Raw genomic sequence first — 27934 nt, 5'->3', positions numbered from 1 at the left:
TGAAACGTTTCTTCCTTGCCCGTGGTTTTTACCCTATTGGGGTTTTCCACGTTAAATCTCGGTGTCTCTTTATTGTCGCTATTTCAATTATTACTAGCGGTTTGCTATAATTCGGTGTCGCTTTTTCTCAACAATCAAGACACAGAAACTCTAATAAGAGGATTCTGAATAGTCTGTTGGGACACAGGTCCCTAACACAAAAAGTAAATTGTGTTTATTTTGTATGCAAGAAAAAAAAAAGACAAAATGAACACAGAGAACTACATCTTGTTTTTACTTCCATTTCATTGATTAAAATATGTGTTGTCAAATAATACGGAGTAGAAAATGTTAGATGATAATATGGCCCGAGTCCGTATGTAGACTTAGGGTCCATTAGTGTTTTACGATTAGGGCACTGTTAGCCTATTGCTTGTATTATATATTTCCCCATCATGTATTGTGATTGGGTGAGCAATAATACACAACGATTATGAATTCTAACATGGTATCCGAGCCGTATGATCCTGGTTGAATCGCTAGGAATCTCGATTTGTTTATTTCAATTTATTTTATTCTTATTTTTTTCTATTGATTTGATGTTACAAATCTCCTACTTTTTCTTATCGTTGCTTTTTTCTTTTTATAATTACGTCCGTCTACTGATCAAATGATTTAGCAACAATATTTTTGTTCCAATCCGTGTGTGTAGTTTTTGTCTTTTGCACCACCGCCTAAATCCATCTCACATTACTCTTTATTTCTTGTTAGAATCTTATTATATTATAAGGCTTTATCTTTTCATTTTTAATGTCTTACCCTTTTTTTTGTTAATCGATTCATATGAATTTATTTTCTTGATTAGATCTCTATTTCTATGTTCTTTTCTTTTAATCTTAATTTCAAAACTGCAACCCTAATCGGCGTGGGGCTGAGCCGCCTAGCTTGACTAGGTTCCAAACCCCGAAAAAAAAAAGAGGAATATAAAAAAAAAATTCTCTTTTGTAGCGTTGAAGATGACTGTTATCGTAGACAAAAGTTCCATGCCCAAGTCCTGCTCAATCCTTAGGCAAAGCAAGCCACGGCGTAAAAGAAACAAAAAAAAAACACTACGGAAAAAGAATACGCAGTCAAGCAATGGAACCACATCCACGAATATGTGTCTATTCGGTGCATCAAACAAGAGAAGAAAAAAAAGAGTTATTTTTTTTGTTTATTTTGTACTTAACGTTACCTTTCAGTCCGAGCTTTCGCGATTTCGCCGCTCGGCCTGCGGGGGTGTGTTAGATGATAATAAGGCCCGAGTCCGTATGTGGACTTAGGGTCCATTAGTGTTTTACGATTAGGGCACGGTTAGCCTATTGCTTGTATTATATATTTCCCCATCATGTATTGTGATTGGGTGAGCAATAATACACAACGATTATGAATTCTAACAGAAAACAGAGAACAAACCATATCTCCAAAAAATCTGTACACGTACACCACATCTCATTTACGCACATTTCACACCTTTATGTGCATGAGAACTAGTCAACTTATAATACCAATGCAATGCTTGCTGACTCAAATGATAAATAATAAATAATAAAATTAACATATTACAAAATGCTAATCAACCATTAAATATAAATTAAACCAAACTTTAAAAAAACCAATTAAACCAATACAGTCATGTCTTATGAAAAGCTGAAACTGGATTAGATTTTGCAGCACCAGTTGGAGCCTTCAAATGAGTTGGTAACTACTTGATCATACTGAATTTCTTAAATCAGTAATAAAATATGTAGGCAAACGAAACAAAAACCAATTATTTTACCTTCCATAGGCAGTGTTCCGTTGATATTATTAGACTGCAAAGACAAAAATCTTAAGGATGGAAAAGCAGCCATTGCCCGTATGACATCATCTTTATTGAAGTTGTTCCAATCGAGATTCAAGTGCACCAGGGTGCTCATGGTGCCTAAAACGTAATGTCAGAATAGTTAAATACAATACACAACACCTCGGCTGAAACAATGTATTTCGTAATCTAAATACTTGGAGTGATTGAAGAGCTTTTAAAGATGTTATAACGCTTTCACTGAAACGATTATACGACAGATTCAAAACTTTCAACTTCTTCAACATCAATCTTTCTTCAAAACCTACAATCATGCATCCGAATTCTCATTGCCAACATACATAATTAAGGAAAACAACGATAAATAGAAAGACGTACAAGTCAACTCTTACAATATTGTATTTGGATTTATGAGAAAATGACTTAAATAATTTATTAGTACTTTTTTAGAATTTCTTTGTCTTATTTTTGGTGTCCTTGGGTAGTACCTACTTATTAACACTCTAATACCACGAATGTGAGATACGAGGAGGACGTCCGGTCAAAATGAATTAAATAGAAAACAAACGCGCATAGATATAAGAATCCAAATGAAAAATTGAAACATCCTTGTTATGGAGAAATTACTCATGTAATTGATCTTAATGCATGCGGCACACCACATGATAATATGTGTAAGTTAAATTATTGAACATGAGAATGATTACCATGCATTTCGAAGCTACCATGATATTGACACGAGGAGAGATTCAATACCTCCAAATTTTGCAAAGCTGCAAACTCTACAATGTGTGTAAAATAGCATGTATAAGCCTCATGATAACATGCATGTGCATACGGCATACGCTATACATAAAGTTATAGGGCGATAAAGATACCGTGAGCAGGAAAGTTTCCTTCCATATTATAATTGCCACTAAGGTCCAGTATTTCTAGGTTTTTCAATCTCGACAACTTTTCAAGTCCTGCAATAAGAAAGTTATATCGCTGTTTTAATAAGTTTGACTTTCTATATATGTTTTCTAATAACAGAAAGTTAAATGGATTGTAATTGACATATATATCTTCGATTGTCGAATAGTTTGGTCGATCAACTTATAGGCACACTTAAATCAAAAATTATTTCAACATTTGATATCAGCCAGACAAAGACAAACCGATACTGTTCAGTGTTCACTGGTTTTTAAAATCAATATGAAGGTAAATTTCCAAGAGCTAGATCGAAGTAGTAAAACAGTAAGTGAAGCAAATATAAACATATATAAGAAAATTGAAATGTAAGAGATAAGAAATTAGAAAATATCTAAAACATATGTCAAGTAAATACATGTATTAGGTTAATTAACTCGAAAATTGTATGAATGTACTATTTAGTGTCGTAATTAAAACCCTAATGGGTGCTATCACCATCAGAAAAGATATTTACTATATTTGGGTGATAAATATATTAAGGTGACTAAATTTGACTTAGATTAAATTTAGAGTTATTAACCAAAACACCTTTTTAAGTAACTCATTACTTCATTAGCGGGTGCTGAATAGTAAACTCAAGGGCAAGGCTCAAAATTATTAAAGAAGTTCCGGTTCAAGGGTAATTATGATATTTTCAACTATTGTTGACATTTTCTTTACAATAAACGGGTGTAACATAAAACCCTTCAATATGTATCATTTACTCATAGTAATATAGACAATGATGTACACGATACATGTGCTCACTGTTAGTGCATATTTTGTAATCCCTAGTTCCATGAACTTTAATGTTTTATTCGATCATGTAGTAACCTGTAATATTGTTAAACGTTGATTGTCGATTTGTTACTTTATATATTTGTAAACGTTTAAATATAATGTGTAATGTTACTCGACAGTCGGCCGACTGACATAGTCAGTCGACCGACTGTCAACCACAGTCGACCGTATGATCTGGGATGTTTAAGCCAAGTTAATCTCCACTAATTTGGTTAATCACTTCACACATTTTTCACACAGACAAACAGTTCCATGTCCGGTCTTACTCCAATCTTAATGTCCTAATACCACAGAATGTCAGTCTAGGCTTCGTGTTTATCAAGATCTAATCTTGGTTTGACTCATACGAACCCGAAAACCCATAGATATTCGTTTAAGCTCGTTCTAGTGTTATTCCGCCTCTAGATCGTGTTAGGTTGATTCTAAGATCCTCTCCCAGCGTCTACACTCACAATTCCATTATCCAGACCATCCCCCGACAAATTGAGACTTCTCAACTCTTTAAATCAATCACTTTATTCTTTTAAATCGTTTTAAAAACAAGTAGTAAATAAGACAATGATGTACACGATACCTGTGCTCACAATTCCATTATCCAGATGATCAAATGACAAAGTGAGACTTCTCAACTCTTTAAAATGAAGAAAAAGAGACACGTTTAATGACCAAATCCTTTCATCATTTTCATATGCTCTTCCCATGATGTTTCCCAACAACAAGTTTACTACACGCCTGGTAGTTGTGTTGCACTCGACCCTCTCCCAATCACAACACTCGTTATCATCATCGACCCATGTTGGAACAAGTGGGTCCGCATCATAAACAAATGAATCGACAAGGGATGCTTTGATTTCCAGCAGCGCTTTTCTCTCCTCTTCTATACAACCACCTTGTGTAATTCCAAACATTAGAATATGAATCATAATCATAATCAACAACAACCAGTTAAACCAAGATTTGTGCTTACTCAAACAACAATCCATTTCAGTAGATAAAGTAAGTAAATAATAATGCTTAAATTTTCCTGTTTCTTAACAGCAATGAATGCGAGCAAATAAATAATAATTTGTGCTTGAATATTACTTGGAATTTGAGTAGATATATATGTAGCACGGATATTAAACCTGTGATCCATTTAAATCTGAATCTTATCTTAATTAATGTAAGGTAAGATTACTGCTCAGATTCGTGTTTATGATTGTGTAAGTATATGTATATGAATATATGTTCCTGTATATGTATATTGATATATGAATGAGATATACTGATAATGATGATGAGTAATCTGATATGAATCTGTAAATCTGATAATGATGATGAATAATCTGATATGAATCTGTAAATCACTGTGTATTACAATTGGTTAAGTGTAGGTTATTACATGTGTAAGGTTGAGAGTGTTTGCTTAGGTGTGTGTAAGTGAAGGTGCAGGGGTGAGGGTAATTGTGAAGGGTTTATGTGATGGCTTAGCTCTAAATGGTGAGGGATGGTGTCTATTTATAGATGATAGACACCATGTACATATAGCGGATTAGGAATACAAATCACATCAATAAAATATGACCTAAAAATCTCCCCCTTTGATGTGATTTGATGTTGATCAGCTTTGTAATCTTGTATTCTTTGGGATCTCGGGGTCTCTTTGACGACTTGCACTCTCCCCCTCGGAATAGGCGTAGTTGTTGACATGAAACGGTGAAACTTCTTCTTTTGGAAACTTCTCTGTTGTCAGATATGAGTGATCACAATGCACACCATCTTTTGTTCCTGACAATGGTTCTCCCCCTTGGTGTGCGTTGTACAAATATGTCTTGATGGAATTGAGAGGGGTGTAGGAAAGAGCTTTGTTGAAGAATTTCTTTAGCTCCCCCTTGAATGATGAATCATCTTGCTCCCCCTCAATCGGACATGGGGAGTCTGAAGTGTTTATGGGAAGAGTTTGTGTTGGAAATTTGATGCGGAAGTTTGAGAAGTGGGTTTTTCGGTTCGCTTTGTCATTGGTTTTGGTGAACAATTTGTAGGTTTGGTCAATGTGGTTAATTGATCTCGCGTTCCATCGTGGTTCGATCTTGGTTTGAAAAGTTTGGGTTTAGCCTGAATCACGGTTCGCGGCTTAAGGAAAAGTAACTCTTTGAATGAGTACTTGATTAGTCTTGAAGGTGTTTTAACAAACGGTTTTTTGTTCGAGTTGATGGATGATTTTTCTGAACGTGATTGCTTCGGTTTATGAGAAAACCATCTGTATTGATCACGAAATCCGGTGAGTTCTCCATTTTGTCCGTAAGTAGGTTCCAAAAACGGTTGATTAGTTTTGATTTGATAACATGAATAAATTCGTTGTCCGTGGGAAACCGATTTGTGAAGTTTAGAATCCTTGGGATTCTCTTGTGAAGGATAAGTCTTTGTAGCTGATGATTTTGATTCTGAAATATGTGGCTTGGTGCACTCTGGGATTTCGACTTGTGTACCCATCGACACCATGGTTGGTTTTGAAATTGGTGTTGATTTAACATCTAACTCATGTCGCAAATCAGAAATGCGTTTTTCAAAGTCATGAGTTAATGTTCGGTTAAGAGTTTGAGCATGATCGACAACTGTGCGAAGTTGTAGAATGGTCTTTGAATCAAGCTCATGTTTGGACTAGAGATGGCGATTTTCTGCTTGAATAGTCCGAATTGTCTTATTTTCTTCTATAAGACGAACAATTTTTTCTTTAAGTTGATTATTCAGTGTCTCTATGTTGAGTCGTTCCTTGTCGAAAGAATCTTTTTGACTTTGTAACTCTGCTTGAATTTTTGCTTGACTTTCCTGATACGACCGAACTTGACTCTCCAAGTCATTCTGAAGAGTAGACACTTTCTTTCGTAAGAGCTCCTCCCGTGATTTGCTCTTTAATAGTTGAGATTCGAGCTCAAATGTTGATTTCCTTTGAGCAGTCAATTCATTCTCCAACATGAGAATCCGCTTTTTCATGTTATTTTCAATCGTTTCTTGCTGAATTTTCGACTTTCGATCATCTTCATAGATCTTAACTGTACACATCCGATCTTTATATTCTTCTAAATCGGGACCTCTCATCCCACATGTACACAAACCATGTAAATGATTTTGACTTTGATCCCATGTTGGTTTTGGAGGTGTAACGGAAGACATACTCGCCATTTGAAGCCTTTGTTGAGAGAAACCAAACTTCTAAAAATTCTTCGTTAAAAAGTGTAACGAATATTGTTAATTTTCTTGACTCCGTTAATCCTTTTTGTTAGGACTTAACAGAGAAAATTAACTGATAGTTAACTCCATTAGTCCTTGTATAATTCTGGAAGTTTAAGGGCTGATTCGTAACTTTTGAAAACTTAGGGGGCTAAATGAGGTTTCAAGGGTTTAAATTGAATCTAGTTAACAAATGCGTCTAGTTTTCGTTTTGTTGAATATTACGTAGTATTAGTTATTAGTGGGGAGAGAGATGATAAGCACGTGGGTTAACTTTAAGAACATAATTGAATTTAGGCTTCTATTTGAACTTAAGCTAAATTTGGGCCTAATTTAACTTGAGTCTAATATCAATTCTATCTGAACATAATCGACCACAGTATCTTCTTCCCCAAATCTCATTTACAATGAAAAAACCCTAATTCTCAAATCACCGCACGTACGTTCCAGCAACTCAAAGCACTTACTCTTACGATTCAGCAATCAATTGATTCAACCGTATACTCAATCGTGTAGTCACTCGTGTGAAAAATAGTTTATTCAACCTGATGAAGAATCCGGTGAACTTCCAGCTAAAACTGCAAAATTGAGATTTCAATGGCTAAAATTAACAACGAAAGTTTCTGTATGCTTCTAGAACAGGCATGAATCAATTTTCTGATGAATAACACGATCAATCGTCAAAAACTTGAAGGTCACAGTAAAACCGCCATTTATGAGTTCATAAAACGAAATCAAGTTCTAGAATGTTTCAGGCTATGATTTCTGAACGAAAAATGCTTAGAATGATTTGATTAACATTCGGCAATTGATTTCCAGACATGTAAACATCTTTATCGTTCCAATTTGATTCGAACAGAGAATTGGCAAAAACTTTGATTTGATGATTAACACCTCAAATTTGTTTGTGAAATGATTATGATGATTAACGAAGCTTTCGTTGATGATAAGTAAGCTATAACTTCCTTCAATTCGATCTAAGAACTGCTGAATCAAATTGTTGCTATAAAAGTCAACAAAAGTCAAACGATGAAGAACATGAGCAATAATCACGAATTCAACTTGAATATGAGCTTCTGGATCGTGAAGATGATCTTCTTATGCTCTGATACCACATGTAAGGTAAGATTACTACTCAGATTCGTGTTTATGATTGTGTAAGTATATGTATATGAATATATGTTCCTGTATATGTATATTGATATATGAATGAGATATACTGATAATGATGATGAATAATCTGATATGAATCTGTAAATCTGATAATGATGATGAATAATCTGATATAAATCTGTAAATCACTGTGTATTACAATTGGTTAAGTGTAGGTTATTACATGTGTAAGGTTGAGAGTGTTTGCTTAAGTGTGTGTAAGTGAAGGTGCAGGGGTGAGGGTAATTGTGAAGGGTTTATGTGATGGCTTAGCTCTAAATGGTGAGGGATGGTGTCTATTTATAGATGATAGACACCATGTACATATAGCGGATTAGGAATACAAATCACATCAATAAAATATGACCTAACAATTAGTGTGTGCTTCAGAATAGAAGTCATCAAGTCAATGGAGTCAACTCAAGAAGATTCCAGCCAAACGCAACCTTGACTTATCAACAAACTTCCAAATATCAGGGTATGTTTTCCCTATATGTTTATGTAACTAAAAGTAGTATTGTTTCATGCAAATACAATGTATATATTAGATCGAAATCTTCACCAAATGTGATATGTATTTTGTTATTAACATCTACTAACTTGAAATTATCCTTAAATACCGCTTAGCAATGTGTTATGAAATAAACCTGGTTTTTATTTCCACCTGGTCAAAATATAATAATAACTACAGTCTATTCTTCAACATCGATCAATATTCCAACGTAAATTGAGTTCTGATAATATCTTTAAAATTTTAAACAAAAAAAAATAAGTATGCTTACAAATATATCTACACACACATTATAGACATACATCTGACCTGATGCTAGATTGGTGTTCTACTTCTGTTGGCCACTAACAATAACTTTCAATCTTCAGAGTGGTCATGTTGTCCTTATCGTCACCCAAATGTGTTCACAAGTGCTGTTTAGATGATAACGAGACTCTAAGCGTAATTCGCGTATGACAAAAAAGAATTAGTAAAGAAAACATATTAGCGTTTACCCTAAAGTATATACCATTACTCTCTTTCACTGACATGATCATGATGTATCATAAATTTTAAATATGCATATACATACATTACACATACTTAATTTCGTAGTCAACAATACAAAATATTATGTGTATGTAAATCACACATATACAAGCATGTAGAACATTGGAAAGTTAAGATAGTGCAGAGTGACTTACAATAGCAGAACCAGGGAGAATCAAAGGAAGCCCTAATTCTATTATTTGTCTGAATTGCAATTGGAGTAAAGATCATCAATGATTTCTTCAAACCTAACTGTATATACTTATTTTCAAATAAAATATCAAATTTAGCATAATTTATAATATTCTGAAAAAAATTATAGTACATATTTGCCAATCTGCAAATTTGCAAACAATCATAACAATCGTATAGAATCAATAAATTCGCCGAGAAGCTAAAGTTTAGTATTTGTTGAAAGAAAACGCATAAATCAAAAAAGGAAAATGCTAAAAATAATGGTTAAACATTCCACAAATCCAAAATTCTCAAATAGAATAAAAAAATTTGAATGAAAAATTCGACTGAGATGAAACAGATATGAATAAAAAGAGACCCTACCTGATATGGTTTATACTTTTAGAGATGTAGAGCGGCATAACCAGCTAAATCTAGCCAACAGCCTTTCGGCGATCAAAATTAGCGGCGGAAAGCGACGACGGAGGAGACACCCACCCAGAGATGGAGGTTCAGTCGTTCAAAAACACCGAGTGGTGTTAGGGTTTCGCACAAGCATATGATGGACTTTAATTTCGACTTTGAATTGCTTGAGCTACCACATTTATGCTCTTATTATTACAAGTGAGGACGATAGAACGGCTTCATAATCAAAGTGCTCGTTCAGCATATCATCGTTTCCTTCGGAGGTCACAACTTACCTGTAGTGATCCGAACTTTTCCATGTTTATATATATATATTAAATGAAATTGTTATTTACATGATTAAGTGTTTCCAACATGTTAAGCAATCAAACTTGTTAAGACTTGATTAATTGAAATAGGTTTCATATAGACAATTGACCACCCAAGTTGACCAGTGATTCACGAACGTTAAAACTTGTAAAAACTATATGATGACATATATATGGATATATATATATATATATATATATATATATATATATATATATATATATATATATATATATATATATATATATATATATATATAGTTAACATGATATTATGATAAGTAAACATATCATTAAGTATATTAACAATGAACTACATATGTAAAAACAAGACTACTAACTTAATGATTTTTAAACGAGACTTATATGTAACGATTATCGTTGTAAAGACATTTAATGTATATATATCATACTAAGAGATATTCATACATGATAATATCATGATAATATAATAATTTAAAATCTCATTTGATATTATAAACATTGGGTTAACAACATTTAACAAGATCGTTAACCTAAAGGTTTCAAAACAACACTTACATGTAACGACTAACGATGACTTAACGACTCAGTTAAAATGTATATACATGTAGTGTTTTAATATGTATTTATACACTTTTGAAAGACTTCCATACACTTATCAAAATACTTCTACTTAACAAAAATGCTTACAATTACATCCTCGTTCAGTTTCATCAACAATTCTACTCGTATGCACCAGTATTCGTACTCGTACAATACACAGCTTTTAGATGTATGTACTATTGGTATATACACTCCAATGATCAGATCTTAGCAGCCCATGTGAGTCACCTAACACATGTGAGAACCATCATTTGGCAACTAGCATAAAATATCTCATAAAATTACAAAAATATGAGTAATCATTCATGACTTATTTACATGAAAACAAAATTACATATCCTTTATATCTAATCCATACACCAACGACCAAAAACACCTACAAACACTTTCATTCTTCAATTTTCTTCATCTAATTGATCTCTCTCAAGTTCTATCTTCAAGTTCTAAGTGTTCTTCATAAATTCCAAAAGTTCTAGTTTCATAAAATCAAGAATACTTCCAAGATTACAAGTTTACTTCCAAGTTTTCTAAATCCATTCCAAGTAATCATCCAAGATCAAGAAACCTTTGTTACTTACAGTAGGTTATCTTTCTAATACAAGGTAATAATCATATTCAAACTTTAATTCAATTTCTATAACTATAACAATCTTATTTCGAGTGGAAATCTTACTTGAAATTGTTTTCGTGTCATGATTCTGCTTCAAGAACTTTCAAGCCATCCAAGGATCATTTGAAGCTAGATCTATTTTTCTCATTTCCAGTAGGTTTATCCAAGGAACTTGAGGTAGTAATGATTTTCATAACATCATTCTATTCATACATATAAAGCTATCTTATTCGAAGGTTTAAACTTGAAATCACTAGAACATAGTTTAGTTAATTCTAAGCTTGTTCGCAAATAAAAGTTAATCCTTCTAACTTGACTTTTAAAATCAACTAAACACATGTTATATATCTATATGATATGCTAACTTAATGATTTAAAACCTGGAAACACGAAAAACACTGTAAAATCGAATTTACGTCGTCGTAGTAACACCGCGGGCTGTTTTGGGTTAGTTAATTAAAAACTATGATAAACTTTGATTTAAAAGTTGTTCTTCTGGAAAAATGATTTTTCTTATGAACATGAAACTATATCCAAAAATCATGGTTAAACTCAAAGTGTAAGTATGTTTTCTAAAATGGTCATCTAGACGTCGTTCTTTCGACTGAAATGACTACCTTTACAAAAACGACTTGTAACTTATATTTTCGACTATAAACCTATACTTTTTCTATTTAGATTCATAAAATAGAGTTCAATATGAAACCATAGCAATTTGATTCACTCAAAACGGATTTAAAATGAAGAAGTTATGGGTAAAACAAGATTGGATAATTTTTCTCATTTTAGCTACGTGAAAATTGGTAACAAATCTATTCCAACCATAACTTAATCAACTTGTATTGTATATTATGTAATCTAGAGATACCATAGACACGTATACAATGTTTCGACCTATCATGTCGACACATCTATATATATTTCGGAACAACCATTGACACTCTATATGTGAATGTTAGAGTTAGCTATACAGGGTTGAGGTTGATTCCAAAATATATATAGTTTGAGTTGTGATCAATACTGAGATATGTATACACTGGGTCGTGGATTGATTCAAGATAATATATATCGATTTATTTCTGTACATCTAACTGTGGACAACTAGTTGTAGGTTACTAACGAGGACAGCTGACTTAATAAACTTAAAACATCAAAATGTATTAAAAGTGTTGTAAATATATTTTGAACATACTTTGATATATATGTACATATTTGTTATAGGTTCGTGAATCGACCAGTGGCCAAGTCTTACTTTCCGACGAAGTAAAAATCTGTGAAAGTGAGTTATAGTCCCACTTTTAAAATCTAATATTTTTGGGATGAAAATACATGCAGGTTTTATAAATGATTTACAAAATAGACACAAGTACGTGAAACTACATTCTATGGTTGAATTATCGAAATCGAATATGCCCCTTTTTATTAAGTCTGGTAATCTAAGAATTAGGGAACAGACACCCTAATTGACGCGAATCCTAAAGATAGATCTATTGGGCCTAACAAACCCCATCCAAAGTACCGGATGCTTTAGTACTTCGAAATTTATATCATATCCGAAGGGTGTCCCGGAATGATGGGGATATTCTTATATATGCATCTTGTTAATGTCGGTTACCAGGTGTTCACCATATGAATGATTTTTATCTCTATGTATGGGATGTGTATTGAAATATGAAATATTGTGGGCTATTGTTACGATTTGATATATATAGGTTAAACCTATAACTCACCAACATTTTTGTTGACGTTTAAAGCATGTTTATTCTCAGGTGAATACTAAGAGCTTCCGCTGTTGCATACTAAAATAAGGACAAGATTTAGAGTCCATGTTTGTATGATATTGTGTAAAAACTGCATTCAAGAAACTGATTTCGATGTAACATATTTGTATTGTAAACCATTATGTAATGGTCGTGTGTAAACAGGATATTTTAGATTATCATTATTTGATAATCTACGTAAAGCTTTTTAAACTTTTATTTATGAAATAAAGGTTATGGTTTATTTTAAAAATGAATGCAGTCTTTGAAAATCGTCTCATATAGAGGTCAAAACCTCGCAACGAAATCAATTAATATGGAACGTTTTTAATCAATAAGAACGGGACATTTCATTACCCAGCCATCACCAAATTAAATGAACGTTAATCGATTATGCATTCGACCCGGAAATTTCCGACCAAATTTAAACTTAATCTTTAAATGATTCCAACACGATAAGCAAAGCCTATTAATCTGAGCCTCAAGAATTTGAATTGATTTCATGGAGATATTTGACCTTTGACCATTTTCGACGATTCACGAACAAATGGGTATAAATAAAAATGTGAATATATATATATATATATATATATATATATATATATATATATATATATATATATATATATATATATATATATATATATATATATATATATATATATATATATATATATATATATATATATATATATAGTGGTAGGATCAAGAGGGAAGTAACCATTCGGGGGGAAGCGGGGGAAGCAAAAACTTTTTTTTTTCGTTTTTTGAAAATACTTTGTTCACGAACATTATAGATGAGATGAAAATATGAACATTTAGTAGAGACACTTTGTGATAAATGTTTTTATTTTGGCGGGAAAACGCTCGAAGAAGTAATATATAACAATTATCGTGTTTTTCGAGCATATTTTGAGGTTTTAGCTATTGGGGTTTAGATATTAGGGTTTAGATATTAGGGTTTATAGGGTTTAGATATTAGGGTTTAGAAATTTAGGGTTTAGGGTTTAGATTTAGGATTTAGATTGAGTTTTTAACACGAACGGTTTAGAGTTTAGGGTTTAGGGTTTGGTGTTTTGGGTTTATGGAATAAACCCAAAACACCAAACCCTAAACCCTAAACTCTAAATCGGGCTAAATTTTACTTCACAAAACATGAAGAAAAAAAAACGTTCATATTCTTCACGAACAATATTATCTTGAATGTTATTTTTGTCGATCATTTTCCCGCCTAAATAATAACATTCATCACGAAGTGTCTCTTCTAAATGTTCATATTTTCGTGTGATCTTGATGCCTGGAAAAAAAATTCAAAAAAAACGAAAAAAAAAAAATTTGCTTCCCCCCGATTGGTTACTTCCCCATTGATCCTGCCCCTATATATATATATATATATATATATATATACAGATAAGAATAAGTATATATAAAATGGTTTATTTATTATTCTTATTGTTTTTATCGATATGGTTTAAAACAGATAAAATGGTTCGGACGAGTGATTAAGTGTTGATTCAGGTGAGCGGGTGGTCGCGAGTTCGAGTCCCGGCAGAGACTGTTTTATTTATTTTTGGGGGGAGATTATACTCTTAAGGTAGTTTTTATTATTCTTATTGTTTTTATCATTATTACTATTATTATTGTTATTATTATTATTATTATTATTATTATTATTATTATTATTATTATTGTTACATTTATTATTGATTGTTATTATATAATAATACTGATAATATGAATATTATTACCATGAGGATTATAATTAATTAGTGTTATTATGAGTATTATAATTATCACAATTATTATTAGTATTATTATGGTTATTATTAATATTAGATATAGACTACTAGTTATTATTATTATTATTGATATAAGTATTAGATATCATTTATGATTATAATTTCCATTATGGTGATTATTATTATTATTTTTATTATTATTATTATTATTATTATTATTATTATTATTACTAATATTATTACCATTAGTAGTATTAGTAAGCAGTATTGTTATTAATATTATCATTAGCAATGAGGTCGTTATTATTAAGTATTAGGTGTAATTATCAGAAGTATTATTTTCATTATCTTAGTTAGTAAACTTTTCTTTTTTATTAAAAACTAATGTATTTAATATTATTATAAGTATTATTATTATCGTTAATATTATTATTATTAATATTAGAATTAGGATTATTAATAATATTACCATTTGGAAACAATACATTATGTTATTATTTTCATAAACGTTATTATTTTTATTAGTAATAACAATTATTATCATTTTTACCATTACAAATATTAATTTGAGTATTATTACAATTACTAATTTCGACAAACAAATGATATATATATATATATATATATATATATATATATATATATATATATATATATATATATATATATATATATATATATATATATATTTAACATACATAACTTAACCATACTAATGCTTTTTATATACAAAAAGAATACACTTAATGAAATAATGAAAAATATATATATAAGTTAATAATATAAAAGTTATATCACTAATAGTAAATACATATATATTTGTTCAATTACAATTATGTATATTAATAAATATACAAATGATATAGGTTCGTGAATCCGAGGCCAACCCTGCATTGTTCAAAGTCATCATATGTATTTTTACTACAAAATACAGTACTGTGAGTTTCATTTGCCTTTTTACCCTTTATATTTTTGGGCTGAGAATACACGCGCAATTTTTTATAAATGTTTTACGAAATAGACACAAGTAATTGAAACTACATTATATGGGTGAATGATCGAAGCCGAATATGCCCCTTTTGCTTGGTAACCTAAGAATTAGTAAACCGATCTACTAATTGACGCGAATCCTAAAGATAGATCTATTGGGCCTAACGAACCCCATCCAAAGTACCAGATGCTTTAGTACTTCGATGTTGTTTTATCATGTCCGAAGGATTTCTCGAAATGATTGGGGATATTCTTATATGCATCTTGTTAATGTCGGTTACCAGGTGTTCAATCCATAAGAAAGATTATTTTTGTCTCTATGCATGGGACGTATATTTATGTGAAATGAAAATCTTGTGGTCTATTAAAATGATGGAAATGATTATTTATGTTAAACTAATGAACTCACCGACCTTTTGGTTGACACTTTAAAGCATTTTTATTCTCAGGTATGAAAGAAGTCTTCCGCTGTGCAAATGCTCATTTTAAAGATATTACTTGGAGTCATTCATGACATATTTCAAAAGACGTTGCATTCGAGTCGTTGATTTCATCAAGATTATTATTAAGTCAATTATAGTTAGATATATTATAAAATGGTATGCATGCCGTCAACTTTCGATGTAATGAAAGATTGTCTTTTCAAAAACGAATGCAATGTTTGTAAAATGTATCATATAGAGGTCAAGTACCTCGCGATGTAATCAACTGTTGTGAATCGTTTATAATCGATATGGACTTCGTCCGAATGGATTAGGACGGGTCCCTTCATCACATTTGGAACATTCTGGTTGGTTGTGTTTAGACATCGTTTTGACAGGTAAGCTTAACCATAAGAGTGATGTTTATGCTTTTGGAGTTGCACTTCTAGAGCTTTTACCTGTTAAAAATAACCCAGTATTTCACCTTAAAAATTGTGCAGTCATATTATTTAAACTTGAAATAAGTTGAACTTAATCATACAGGTTGGTGCTCTAGCTGTGGTATGAGTACAACCAGAACCAAGTTATTAGACCATTGATAACGGATGTCTTACATTCGTTGATCCCACTTGTACCTATTAAGCTTCGAGGGTCATTAAGATCTGCAGAATCTTGATTAGTTTGTTTTTATGTATAGATTACTCTTTTCAGGTTGCAGATAATTTAAACATGGCTTCAAAATAAAGGTACCAAGTACTATAGATGACATTCATTGAACAAAATTGATACTGAATTTACTGAATACAAGTAGAAAATGAATAAACTTTGTTTTGCCTATTGCCAATCGGGTATAGCCCGATCTCATCAGCTGGCTTTATTCCCGCATCTCGGTTATGATGATCTTCCATGAAAAACAGACCTTCTCGAGATCTTGATTTCCTAATTCTTATTTTTATCTTCTCCAAAAATTATGCCTTCGATGAACTAAACTGTGTAGTGTTGTTGGATAGTTTCAATATCGAGGCCCTTTAGCTTCACTAGGGATTCAACATGCCCTTTTAGTGTGTGAAGCTCCCTCAACCTGCACAATTCTATATATGAAATCTAGGATCGTTCGAAATAGTTAAATTATGTAATCTGTAGGTCCAAATGGTCGAGTCATTTGACCTCCTAATAATTTTTCTGTTTTTTTGACAATCAGAACATATCACATCAATAATTCATTTTAAGACGTTGAACAGCTTTAAATGACACTTAGATATTTTCTGTTTTACTTCATACTCGGGTTTAGTTTGTTAACTTGGCCCGCCCATTTGGACAGGTCAAAAACTTAGAAACTTACCTAGCCACCTCTGCACATCTCTTAGCTTGTTCTGCAAGTTCTGATACCTCTCTATATTCGCTTTTGTCACTCAAGATCTCGTTTGCATTTGGTGCTTGGAGACCGTGCAATGTACGTTGAGCCGTGGCCCATTGAGCTTCTGTCACGACCCGGAAATTTCCGACCAAATTTAAACTTAATCTTTATATTGTTTCGACACAATAACAAAGTCTGTAATGTTGAGTCACAAAAATTTTGAACTATTTTATATATTCGTTTAACTTTCGACCATTCCCGATGATTCGCGAGCAATTATTTGTAAATAGATACATATGTATCTAAATATTATAATTTGAAATATTATTTGAAATAATATATGATTTATTTGTTGGAAATAAATATGTAAAATTATACGCGATATAATAAAACTATTATTATAAATATATAGATAATATATATATATATATATATATATATATATATATATATATATATATATATATAATTAGGTGTATAAATATTACTTGTAAATATATAAATAATCTATTTGTTTAAAGAATATATAATATATTATTTTAGTAGTTAAACTTGTTATTTAACACTGTTTATATATAGAAAGAGAACATATTAAAATTTAATGAATTCGAGCTTAATTAGTAAACGTCAGTAATACTCGGTTGATATTTCGTTAGCGTTCATATAGATTTAATACATGTTCATGAATGATTAAGATAAAAGTTTGACTGTAAATTAATTACAAAGATCTTAGATTTGTTAAAAATATTTTTACATTTTTAAGTTTAAATATTAGTACTCCGTACACATAAATCGGAACAGAAAATAAATAATTTTTTTACCTTTTTGATCGGGTTTCAAACAGGTAATGAGTGAAATAATTAAATATGTTTAATCTGAAAATTTGAGATTTTTAGGGACACTTTTATATCTTAACTGTTTAGCAATGAGCACGATATAATACCCTAATACACTGTCGGCACAAGAGTTGAAAAAGGAGGTTGCTTACTGTTTTAAAGTTTCATTCACTCATGCACGTTTTTTTTTTCACCATTGATTAATTTAATATTTTAATATATTATTATATTACTAATATTACTTTTATATATATATATAAATGATATATAGAGAGAGATTGAAACCATCTGCATCTAATCAATCCTTCTTCTTGTTCTTGTTCAAATATTAGACAAACACCACAGCCCAAATAATTCACCACCTTCTACCGCTACAAACCGCCATCATCTTCACCTTCAATCTACAAACATCACCACCGATTAATTCATCATAGTAAAAATACATCAATCATCACCTTCCCGACTACTACCTCAACTCACATCATCTCGCTACCCTAAAGCCTATAAACGCCACCGGCCACCTTCTATCACCACTACTACAACCGCACAACTATCACTTAGTAGTATGTATCATCTTTACGCCACCACACAAACTTTCTGACACTTGCTACTAGACGCCTGCTATATATTCGTTTTAGTTTCCTGGTTCAACTCAACCAAACACATAAGCACCACCGTCACTCATTATCACAACAAACCATCGATTCATCAACCCATAAGCAGCCCTTTTGCTCGATAGAACCTAACACAACCCATTTAACCACCACGATCACACCTACTGCTGCTGTTACAATCTCCAAATGCCATCTAAACCGTCTGCAACTATTCTTGGTTCGCTGTTAATGTTCACCGCCAGGAACCACCACAACCGCCATAATTTTTCTGTTATTGCTATGGTTACTGCAGCTGCTGCTGCGTGTATTTTTCTTTTCTATTCTCCATCGCAAATCACCACCTTTGTCCACTACAATCAAACCGTCACACTAGCCCATACAACCGGCCACCAACACCACCCACAAACCACCTCTCCACCGTGAACTTCCACATTCTAAATCGTCCAACACAGCCACATCATCGCTATCATTTTTCTTGATTAACCTTCGGTCTGTTTCAGCTACAACAATAGCCACTCTAACCTACAACCGTTACCACCTCTTGCAACCATCTTCATCATCATCTCACATACACATATGTACGAGTATTTTCTGTTTTCTATTTTCCTGTACATCCGAATAATTGATAAACAAACAAAAGTAATATTGATTAGTTAATAATGGTAATTTGATAATGATGTTTCATGAGAGCACGATTATGTTATTGAAACAGAAAGATAAATAATGAAATGGTGGACCAAGTGGGAATTAAAACAATAATAAAAGAGAAAGAGGGTGAGTCGAGTTGGTTACGGGTGGGACAAATAAGATGATTATGATGATACATATAATATTACGCATAGGTTGTATATTTGTGATAAAGGACTGTATGATGGCGAGAAGGATTAAAGAAACGAGTAGACGATATGATTATACTTGGGATCATAACTATGATTATACTTATGATTATAATTATGATTATGTTATAATCATGGGTTTTAATGATGTATAAAAACGATGACAATGAATTATAATAATGAGTGATGATGCGAGTGATTTCGATGATGATTAGGATGTAAATGACAATGATGAAGCGAAATGAAAATGATGAATAGTTTTGGGTTTGTTGAAGAAGAAGGAGAAAATGAATCGTGGGTTAAACGAATTTAATATCCTAGTTCTAATAGAAATGAATGAAATGTTGGAGGGTTAAGGGTGTTTGTATGAAACGAAAGGTCTCGAGTTCGAACTCGGGCAGTGGCGTTATTTTAAAAGCCTATTTTTTTGAGGTAACATTATTATTATTATTTTTATTATTATTATTATTATTATTATTATTATTATTATTATTATTATTATTATTATTATTATTATTATTATTATTATTATTATTAGTATTATTAAAATTATTATTAATAATATCATTAATATTATTATTAGTATCATTTTTATTAAAAATTATCATTTATATCAAAAGTATCATTTTTACTATTATTATTATCATTATTAGAGAAATTATAATTTTTATCAAAACTAATATTAGCACTATCATTATTAGTATTTTGACATTAATATTAATATTTTTAGTATTATCAAAATTATTATCATAATAACTATTATTATTATTATTATAAAATAAAACAACTTTTATTTATTGCTATCATCAATATTATTTTATCAAATAACTAATAGTATATAAAATTATATTTACTACACATAACATAATGATATTAAAACTTTTATAATAAATATTAATAAATATAATTAAAAAGGTTATTAATGAAAGACCTAATTAAAATAACAATTAAGTATCTAATAATATATAAATAAATATGTTCGATTACTGTTATATGTGTTAATATGTATGACTAATATAGGTTCGTGAATTTGAGACCAACCCTACACTTATTAACTGACGTCATACGTATTTTTACTACAAAATACAGTATGGTGAGTTTCATTTGCTCCCTTTTTAATTGCTTTTGCAATATATATTTTTAGGCTGAGAATACATGCGCTGCTTTTATAAATGTTTACAAAATAGACACAAGTACTTAAAAATATATTCTACGTTGAGTTGTACCACTGGCATACTTCCCTGTAGCTTGGTAACTACTATTTACATGGGTATTGTAAACGCGAATCCTGTTGATAGATCTATCGGGCCTGACAACCCCAACCGGACTGGACGACCAGTATTCAACGGTTGCACAGTACTTCGTTTTGGTGACTACACTTGGTACGGTGTAGTGAGATTTCATAATAAAGGGAATATGCGACGTTGATTAAATGTTAAGTATAGTTACCAAGTGCTCAACCACTTAGAATGCTTTTCATACACTTGCGAGTGTATTATGTTTATGATAACGGAAATCTTGTGGTCTATTAATATATTGAAATGATTGTTATGATAAACCTATGAACTCACCAACCTTTTGGTTGACACTTTTAAGCATGTTTATTCTCAGGTACGAATTAAGTCTTCCGCTGCGCATTTGCTCATTTTAAGGACATTACTTGGAGTCAATCATCGCAATGGGACCAGATGTTGATGATTTCGTCCAGGGGGATAAGGACGGGTTATCACAGGTGGTATCAGAGCGTTGGTCTTAGCGAACCAGGTCTTGCATTAGTGTGTCTAACTGATAGTTGTTAGGATGCATTAGCGAGTCTGGACTTCGACCTTAGCTGCATATTATAAGTATTGTTTATCATTCCTAGTGGAAAATTACCTGCTTATCATTCCTAAGTCTAGACACGACTTCCGCACTTATTTGATAGATAGTGTACAGATAAATTCATATCTTAGCGTATCTGCTAATTCATAGCTTAGCGTATCTGTTACTGTAGACTTTATCTGACACGTTTCCTTATTTTTCTTCGTAATCTACGAGATTTTCTGTACTATGTATAGGTATTCTATATAATTAGAATATCATCCGATATCCGAAAATCATTTCATATCGAAAAATCCTTTATTCAATCGTACGCAATGGAACTCACCATTAGATCAAGTCCCTCGGATTCCGATATGGAGTCCCACTCCAGCTCCGAAAGCAGCGTCACCAGAATGAATCAATCAATCAGCCATCCCCAATTCATCTGATGAGTTCGTAGTCGACTTAATCAGTGGAGGCGAGAAGAAGGCGATCCCTTTCATCAACCGAATTCACCTCTTGGTGAAGAACCTGAAACACTTACCGGCGAACCTGTTCGTAATACCATTTTCTCTCTCACTTCCAGAGTATCTCGTTATGATTATATACCATCTCAAAACCTTATTCACTCGCCCGTTCCTACCGACAATCATCCCGGAATAATAGGAGAAGTCAACGAACTTCGTGCTCGAGTCGTAGCTTTAGAAATATGGTGCAAAACCTACCAGCATCAGCACCAGTACCACTAACAACCCAAGTTTCAACATCATACGCCTCAACATCTCATTCTGTACCTCGAGAATAATCATCGTTCTACGTATCGTTCTATCTACTTTATCTTCGTTCTACATATCGTTCTACATCGATTATCTTCGCTCGACATGGCGATTATGTAATTTCTAAAGTTTTAGAGATTATGTAATCTAGTAGTAACGATAAATCAAATGAGTTTAATATCTTATTGACTCATTAAATCCATGATTACATCTGAAGAAAATATATATGCAAGTATATTTTCATATAGATAGTAATTAAAAATCCTTTTGTACAGACTGTTAATGGTGAAAATATTTTAACGGGTAGGTAATACCCGAGGAATATTTAGATTTCACATTAATCAGTTACACGGTACATTCTTCGAATCTGATTCAACAGTCATTTACTATCCTATTTACATCCACAAATATACAGATCCGTTCACCGTAGAATAACCATTTTCATTCAATTTCATATTTGGATTTTGACCTATCAGAATCCAACAAGTGGCATAATGAAGAAAACATTGGACAAAATAAAATTTGTTAGAAACCAACGAATTAACTAATTGAAATTTTTTTAAGAATCCACGCTAACTATTCCTAGCTAACTGGTTACATTTTATTTATCGCAATTTAATTATCGCAATTTATATTCTCGCAATTTTATTTATCGTCATTTAATTTCTGTTATTTACTTTTACGCACTTTAAGTCGGGACACATGTACACAATACGTCGGATTAATTCTGAGACAATACGTTGTACAATGGGTCACGATACGTCAAATTATATATTAAACTATATACGTACTACTAACTGTGGACTACTAACTGTGGACTGCTAACATTGGACAATTAAAACGAATTAAAATATTGATCATAACTTATGAAACTAAATACTTCTTCAAGCTTGCCACTTGATTTCATCTTAAACCTCATTTGTATCTCGACGATTCAAATTTGCGTTCAAACCTTTCATGATTCTTGAAAACACCTCAATCGAGAGAATGAACCAACCGCATCTCATCCACGGAAGGAAAGACTATGCATATAGTTATGCACCGGAAAACACTCGGAACCTGAGTAAACGATTAACACGTATTTGTGCTAGCTCCTTTAGCGTTGTTATTACTGAAAATAACTTTGCAATTCCTTTTCAAATTAGCCAGTTTTGTCACAGCTCCAGCAAGTCAACTTCGATTTTTCGTTCGAATCAACCTTATTATTATAGTGACCCGAACTTTTCCATGTTTATATATATTAATTGAGATTGATATTTACATGATTAAATGTTTCCAACATGTTAAGCAATCAAACTTGTTAAGACTTGATTAATTGAAATATGTTTCATATAGACAATTGACCACCCAAGTTGACCGGTGATTCACGAACGTTAAAACTTGTAAAAACTATATGATGACATATATATGGATATATATATAGTTAACATGATACTATGATAAGTAAACATATCATTAAGTAAATTAACAATGAACTACATATGTAAAAACAAGACTACTAACTTAATGATTTTTAAACGAGACATATATGTAACGATTATCGTTGTAAAGACATTTAATGTATATATATCATATTAAGAGATATTCATACATGATAATATCATGATAATATAATAATTTAAAATCTCATTTGATATTATAAACATTGGGTTAACAACATTTAACAAGATCGTTAACCTAAAGGTTTCAAAACAACACTTACATGTAACGACTAACGATGACTTAACGACTCAGTTAAAATGTATATACATGTAGTGTTTTAATATGTATTTATACACTTTTGAAAGACTTCAATACACTTATAAAAATACTTCTACTTAACAAAAATGCTTACAATTACATCCTCGTTCAGTTTCATCAACAATTCTACTCGTATGCACCCGTATTCGTACTCGTACAATACACAGCTTTTAGATGTATGTACTATTGGTATATACACTCCAATGATCAGCTATTAGCAGCCCATGTGAGTCACCTAACACATGTGGGAACCATCATTTGGCAACTAGCATGAAATATCTCATAAAATTACAAAAATATGAGTAATCATTCATGACTTATTTACATGAAAACAAAATTACATATCCTTTATATCTAATCCATACACCAACGACCAAAAACACCTACAAACACTTTCATTCTTCAATTTTCTTCATCTAATTGATCTCTCTCAAGTTCTATCTTCAAGTTCTAAGTGTTCTTCATAAATTCCAAAAGTTCTAGTTTCATAAAATCAAGAATACTTTCAAGTTTGCTAGCTCACTTCCAATCTTGTAAGGTGATCATCCAACCTCAAGAAATCTTTGTTTCTTACAGTAGGTTATCATTCTAATACAAGGTAATAATCATATTCAAACTTTGGTTCAATTTCTATAACTATAACAATCTTATTTCAAGTGATGATCTTACTTGAACTTGTTTTCGTGTCATGATTCTGCTTCAAGAACTTCGAGCCATCCAAGGATCCATTGAAGCTAGATCCATTTTTCTCTTTTCCAGTAGGTTTATCCAAGGAACTTAAGGTAGTAATGATGTTCATAACATCATTCGATTCATACATATAAAGCTATCTTATTCGAAGGTTTAAACTTGTAATCACTAGAATATAGTTTAGTTAATTCTAAACTTGTTCGCAAACAAAAGTTAATCCTTCTAACTTGACTTTTAAAATCAACTAAACACATGTTCTATATCTATATGATATGCTAACTTAATGATTTAAAACCTGGAAACACGAAAAACACCGTAAAACCGGATTTACGCCGTCGTAGTAACACCGCGGGCTGTTTTGGGTTAGTTAATTAAAAACTATGATAAACTTTGATTTAAAAGTTGTTATTCTGAGAAAATGATTTTTATTATGAACATGAAACTATATCCAAAAATTATGGTTAAACTCAAAGTGGAAGTATGTTTTCTAAAATGGTCATCTAGACGTCGTTCTTTCGACTGAAATGACTACCTTTACAAAAACGACTTGTAACTTATTTTTCCGACTATAAACCTATACTTTTCTGTTTATATTCATAAAATAGAGTTCAATATGAAACCATAGCAATTTGATTCACTCAAAACGGATTTAAAATGAAGAAGTTATGGGTAAAACAAGATTGGATAATTTTTCTCATTTTAGCTACGTGAAAATTGGTAACAAATCTATTCCAACCATAACTTAATCAACTTGTATTGTATATTATGTAATCTTGAGATACCATAGACACGTATACAATGTTTCGACCTATCATGTCGACACATCTATATATATTTCGGAACAACCATAGACACTCTATATGTGAATGTTGGAGTTAGCTATACAGGGTTGAGGTTGATTCCAAAATATATATAGTTTGAGTTGTGATCAATACTGAGATACGTATACACTGGGTCGTGGATTGATTCAAGATAATATTTATCGATTTATTTCTGTACATCTAACTGTGGACAACTAGTTGTAGGTTACTAACGAGGACAGCTGACTTAATAAACTTAAAACATCAAAATATATTAAAAGTGTTGTAAATATATTTTTGAACATACTTTGATATATATGTATATATTGTTATAGGTTCGTGAATCAACCAGTGGCCAAGTCTTACTTCCCGACGAAGTAAAAATCTGTGAAAGTGAGTTATAGTCCCACTTTTAAAATCTAATATTTTTGGGATGAGAATACATGCAGGTTTTATAAATGATTTACAAAATAGACACAAGTACGTGAAACTACATTCTATGGTTGAATTATCGAAATCGAATATGCCCCTTTTTATTAAGTCTGGTAATCTAAGAATTAGGGAACAGACACCCTAATTGACGCGAATCCTAAAGATAGATCTATTGGGCCTAACAAACCCCATCCAAAGTACCGGATGCTTTAGTACTTCGAAATTTATATCATATCCGAAGGGTGTCCCGGAATGATGGGGATATTCTTATATATGCATCTTGTTATTGTCGGTTACCAGGTGTTCACCATATGAATGATTTTTATCTCTATGTATGGGATGTGTATTGAAATATGGAATCTTGTGGTCTATTGTTACGATTTGATATATATAGGTTAAACCTATAACTCACCAACATTTTTGTTGACGTTTAAAGCATGTTTATTCTCAGGTGAATATTAAGAGCTTCCGCTGTTGCATACTAAAATAAGGACAAGATTTGGAGTCCATGTTTGTATGATATTGTGTAAAAACTGCATTCAAGAAACTGAATTCGATGTAACATATTTGTATTGTAAACCATTATGTAATGGTCGTGTGTAAACAGGATATTTTAGATTATCATTATTTGATAATCTACGTAAAGCTTTTTAAACCTTTATTTATGAAATAAAGGTTATGGTTTGTTTTAAAAATGAATGCAGTCTTTGAAAAACGTCTCATATAGAGGTCAAAACCTCGCAACGAAATCAATTAATATGGAACGTTTTTAATCAATAAGAACGGGACATTTCAGTTGGTATCCGAGCGTTGGTCTTAGAGAACCAGAATTTTGCATTAGTGTGTCTTATCGAGTTTGTTAGGATGCATTAGTGAGTCTGGACTTCGACCGTGTTTACTTGAAAAATGATTGCTTAAAAACTTTTGTTGGAAACTATATATTTTTAACATGTGAATATTATGTGATATATTAATCTCTTAACGCGTTTGATATTATGTGATAGATGTCTACCTCTAGAACAAGTCCCATTGACTCACCTAATAATAATGAAGAGTCAAATGTAAATTGGAATGATTCGTGGACTGATTCACAAGTTCCCGAAGAGGAACCGGAAGAAGAGTCGGAACCGGAAGAAGAATCGGAACCGGATGAAGAAATAGAACCGGTGGGGGAAATAATAAAACGGTTAAGTAAAAGAAAATCCTCAACCAACCGACCAAGGTTAATTATGGTCAATGGTGTTTCCGCCAAGGAAGCAAAATATTGGGAGGATTACCAATTCTCCGATGAATCAGATTCCGACGAGAATTCCGATGATGTTATAGAAATTACCCCAACTGAATTTAAAAAGGCAAAAGAAAATAATAAGAGAAAGGGCATAAAAATAGAGAAATCTAATTCCAACCCCGATGAACTTTATATGTATCGACAACCCCCGAAGTTCTTAAGTTGTAACAATGACCCGGGAACCTCTAAACCACCAGGTTTTTCTAAACCAATGTGGACAACGACGGCTCGTATTAGGGGAACATCATATATCCCTAGAAACTTGGCAAAACGAACCAAAACCGAAGAAGAAGAAACGAGCGAGTCGGAATAAGATAGTTGTATTCGTGTGGTGTAATATATGTAATATAGTGTTCTTATGCTTTATGATATATGTAAAAATTGCTTGTATTAATAAGTATTTTTTTTATGAATCTAACTCTTGTCTATTTTACAGTTTAAAAACACAAAATGGATAGACAACCCAATATTTTAAGAGACCTACCCGGAGACATGATTGATGAAATCTTGTCTAGAGTCGGCCAGAATTCTTCGGCACAACTATTTAAGGCGAGATCAGTTTGTAAGACATTCGAAGAACGTTCCAAGAATGTCTTGGTTTATAAGAGACTTTCGTTTGAAAGATGGGGGATATCACATTGGGAAACCCATAAGTTACGATGTGTTTACTTTGACGCATATATTGCGGGGAACCCAAATGCTATTTTACGCAACGGGTTAAGAAATTATTTTGACTCAATATATCCGAATATTGGACTTCGTGATTTAGAAAAAGC

At 31.9% G+C, this 27934-nt stretch overlaps 1 long non-coding RNA gene and 1 pseudogene across 1 annotated transcript; both read right to left on the bottom strand.

Annotated features, from left to right (window-relative positions):
- Positions 1 to 2030: 2030 nt before the first annotated feature.
- Positions 2031 to 2790, bottom strand: LOC139894676 (uncharacterized). Its single transcript, XR_011775161.1, has 3 exons — positions 2701 to 2790; positions 2530 to 2604; positions 2031 to 2126 (listed from the first exon to the last, which is right to left on the bottom strand). It is a non-coding gene; the product is annotated as an uncharacterized lncRNA (long non-coding RNA).
- Positions 2791 to 16973: 14183 nt separating this feature from the next.
- Positions 16974 to 27934, bottom strand: part of LOC139890417 (plasma membrane ATPase-like) — a 37666-nt pseudogene continuing 26705 nt past the window's right edge.

The sequence above is a fragment of the Rutidosis leptorrhynchoides genome, chromosome 2, assembly GCF_046630445.1.
Source record: "Rutidosis leptorrhynchoides isolate AG116_Rl617_1_P2 chromosome 2, CSIRO_AGI_Rlap_v1, whole genome shotgun sequence".
In the NCBI taxonomy this organism is placed as follows: Eukaryota; Viridiplantae; Streptophyta; class Magnoliopsida; order Asterales; family Asteraceae; genus Rutidosis; species Rutidosis leptorrhynchoides.
The sequence above is the reverse complement of the archived record's forward strand: the minus strand, read 5'-3'. Positions and strand labels throughout refer to the sequence as shown.